Source organism: Anneissia japonica, unplaced genomic scaffold (genome assembly GCF_011630105.1).
Source record: "Anneissia japonica isolate Jap-2015-1 unplaced genomic scaffold, ASM1163010v1 scaffold287718_len389476_cov179, whole genome shotgun sequence".
NCBI lineage: Eukaryota > Metazoa > Echinodermata > Crinoidea > Comatulida > Comatulidae > Anneissia > Anneissia japonica.
In genome coordinates, this window is record NW_022702098.1 from 215,118 (window position 1) to 219,448 (window position 4,331).

Sequence of the window (4,331 nt, forward strand, 5' to 3'; positions counted from 1 at the left end):
GTAAAGGGACGCTCAACTGATTGCACAGTCAGGTTTTGAAGTTAATGTTTGCTGTGTAGACGCGTTTACCAATACTCAAGATGAAACTGACAATGACAATTTTCCTTCTTTTCGTCATTATTTCGGCATCGGGTAAGTTGACACATTCTTTTTGGTTACATATTTATGCTTTTATAATATGAGTAATGTAGCCCCACTTGACGTATTATTGTACTGAATACCCAGTATTTTCCCAAATACAGTACTTGCGAAAAAAATGTGTATGTTTTCTTATCCTTTAAAACACGGTCCCTTTATGTGATTCAGAATTTAAACTTTAATTTTACAAAAATTCAAATACATAAGTCAAGTAAATTAACGAGCGTGCTATAGCGTTTTAGATATAATTAATGAAAAATACAGCTTTCTTGTGACCAAATTTGGTACAACTCTACATTGTCCGATAAAACACAAAATTCTGCAATCTCAGTCCCGTAATCTCTGTGTGATATTGGAAAATCCCTCACTTTCCACTAACATATCATTTCCACCTGCAAATCAGCTAATTACTATCTTCGAAATAATTCACCAAATCAGACAGTACCTTGACAAAAACTCGACTGAAACGCTTGTTCATGCTTTTATTTTAACAAAACTCGATTACTGCAATTCCCTTATTTTTTTTCCGGCTGCCTTTTTCTCCTTGACGGCTTCAAAAATTACAAAATTCTAACACCACGCCGTCATCATATTACTCCCATAATCTTGGCCCTTCATTGGCTCCCCGTTAAACAACGAATTGTTTTCAATATCCTTATTTTAAATTATAAAGCTTTATTATTTTCTCGTCCATATTATATCACTCAAGTAGTTCCTCGATATGTTCCACCTCGCCGCCTTCGTTCTTCTGACAAATCATTTCTATCTGTTAATTGTTTTCGTACTAAGATTTACGGTGGTCGTACTTTTTCTTGTGCTGTATGTTCTCTTTAGAACAAACCTCTCTTGATTCAAAGGGTACTGAATACAAATGTTTGGTTGATTGATTGATTTATTAAATGATTGATTGATTGGTTGATTGATTAATTGATTGATGATTCTACATGCATTAAGGTACATACACACAGAATCCGACGGATTATGTGTAAATGTACCTTAATGCATGTAGAATCATGTAAATTAATCAATTAATCAATTAAACATTTGTATTGCGTCATTTCCAAAAATGATCAAAGGCGCTGAAGCAAGCTAGCTCAAGCCCAATGAATAGATCTTAAAGGTAGTATTATTGCTAACCTGGTATAAAACCTACATGTGGTTTTAGCTTATTACATTAGTATTAAAATATGTTAAAGTGGTTTAGTGTTTCAAATTATATATTAATTTAGTATAATTATTATTATAAATATATAATTAACCTCCATTCAAAATTAGTTTAATATATAGAGCCTATGATTAAATAATAACTATAGAAGCGGAAATGAAATATGAACTTGTTTATGCTGTATGGAATGTCTTTTTAAAATAACGTTAAAACAGATGAATATTAAAAATTACGTATTATAGAAATAACATTAAAAATCTTAATAAGTTTGGGTGTTTTTACCTAATTGCTTTCAATGTTATTTGGTTATTTTAAATTATAAAATGTGTATCTTATTGTAACATTTTGCTCAAATATATTTATTGTCCTTATTTTTCTCCCTTTTGACCTACACCAATTATACATCAGTATATTATTGACTTCCCTTTTTATGTGACAGGCCCCAGTGTAGGATTAATTGCCAGGCCCTTTTGCAATAAAAGAATTCCATAAAGTTCCCGAAAATTCATCCACTGGTATGTAAAATAAAAAAAATATAATTTAATTTTAAAATACTTATTCAGGTGAAAAAATTTATGAATTCATTGTTCTTATTGCAGGTGCTATGGTAGAGAAGGAGAAGCGTCGTCCAACATGCGAAGAAAAATGTCACAAAAATGATTTGTGTATAAAGATGTGTAAAGGTAACAGTTAAAAATGTAGGCATATGGAAAATTTGTGGAGGAACGGGGAATTATTAATTACAAAATTGAATATAGACCAACGAGGACGAAAGTTACACATCAATTTTTACAAAATCGTTATATACAATGCGATATTACAAATATGCAAAGAAATTCGCATTTAGAACAATAATAATAATAATAATAATAATAATAATAATAAAAACTTGTAATGTGTCCGATGTCAGGATTTTGATATATATATACTGTCTCTTATACACATCTAGATGTGTATAAGAGACAGTCAATATATACGTAAAGAGGTGTTGCCAATTCAATTACAGCAAAGCGTTTTGAAAGCATAGACCTGCCTGAAGTGAAAGAGAAGCGAACTTTACCAAATTGCCTCAGCATATGTGGTCGTGATGCTGCTTGTATTGATGCACATCTATCATCAGGAAGATGTAAACTCTAAAGACAGTTTGCGAAAATCTGTAAGTTGTAATTGCAATTAAACTGTAGCATAATATATTCATGTTTATGATACACATCTAAAAAGAAATAATCATTATCACTATCATCATCATAGCCATGATCATCACTATCATCATATCAACATCACAATCACCATTAAAAACAACATCATAATCATCATATCATCATTACCATCAACATATCATTATCATTATTATTATCATAACATAATCAACGCATCATCATCATTATCATCATCCTCTCAAAATCATTATCAGCCTATTCTGATTATATTCCATTAAGTCATCCCGGCTTTCTTTGCCAACTTCATTTGTGAAAAGCATTAAAACAGTCTAAAATTAAAGCCAGGATATGTTGTTGAAATGAATACTCTAATAAGCAATTGTTTAGTTCTTATGAAACAGCGTGGAGCATTTAAACTCAAAGCTCCACTCAGTGATGTCTCGTTTCAGGTGACACGTTCAAAAGCTAAACGTGTTTAGGCCAGGCCTAATTTCTTTATGTTTATGACGTGTTTAGCATTAAAGGTATTTGACATCATGATTTCAAATAACTAAGCAATTTTATTGCTAAACACGTCAAGATCCTAAATATATTAAGCTATGTCTAAACACGTTTAGTTTGTAAATGTGTCACCAAAAACGAGACAACATTGCGTGAATTTTTGTATTTAAATGATCCACACAATTTTTATAGAAAACCACTTCCTAACGAACAGCTTTGTGCTTTATTTTGAATACTTTTGGAAAGTATAAAAAAAAAAAATAATGATCCCCCAAAACGCCTCAGAGGTTATTTTCGGCCGTCTAAAAAACAAAATAGTGTTGACTCCATCAGCCCAACTTTCGACACCACCTTTTGGACATTTCTGGATCCGCCCCTGGCAAAAACGAACAGACAGTAAACGATATAGTTTCGATCTGCTTTTGGATAAGAACATTACTACTCAGAAACCGGTCACCGTTACAACTAGCAATTTGATTAAAATATACACTGTTACCTATATATAAAACAATGTGACTAACTTATAAAGAAATTATTGTCAAGTTATATTGGACACTATATAAAATATAAACCTTATGAATATTATCCATTATGTTTTGATAGTGATTTTGTGCATTAACGGTGTTTTCTTTTCCTTCTTACTTTCATTTTTTAGGGCCGAAACACGGATTATTTCAACCAAAAAAAAGATACAATGAATATATTTGACCTACCGACATATGACCCAAGAATTTTTGCCAATTTAAGGCTGTATTTTAGACATTATGACGTGATTCATCATAATATTATATAATCAATTCTGTTATCAATCGGGTTTTTTTTTTAAACTGTACTAATATATATTAGTACAGTTTAAAAAAAACCCCGATTGATAACAGTTAAATAGTGTGCTGTGTAAAAGATATTAATTAGGCTCCCAGCGGAAGCGTGTGTCTACTGCCTTATACAGGAGTTTTTGTTTTTTTAATTTTATCTTATGTTCTTCAATATGCAGATGTGTGTATTATTGTAGTGTATCTGGATTTTTCATTAAACTTTTCTTTCATAACAATATATTCTGTATAAGCCTACTACTATATTACAATAAAAACACTTTAAAATGAGTAACTCCTGGAGAGTACTATCATGTTCCAGAGGGCATCCTTCAAATGACGGTAAAAGGCGTTAGTAGCGAACGCGTGCTGCGTCTCTATAACCCATCATGCCTCAACCGGATTTACTCTTTTCCGCTACCTTTAATTGCGGTAGTTGCTAAATACAACGGGTTCAGCCGAGGGGAGTGGCTTGTATATGGCGACGTCATGTATAATTATGCCGTCCAGCAAAAAAGATCACGCTACACTGTGTGACCAATGGGAATTATCAAG

The 4,331-nt window shown here is 31.8% G+C and overlaps 1 long non-coding RNA gene across 1 annotated transcript; it reads left to right on the forward strand.

Annotated features, from left to right (window-relative positions):
* Positions 1 to 3,953, forward strand: LOC117103788. Its single transcript, XR_004444658.1, has 4 exons — positions 1 to 132; positions 1,903 to 1,986; positions 2,310 to 2,459; positions 3,620 to 3,953. It is a non-coding gene; the product is annotated as an uncharacterized LOC117103788 (long non-coding RNA).
* The last annotated feature ends 378 nt before the right edge of the window (positions 3,954 to 4,331 follow it).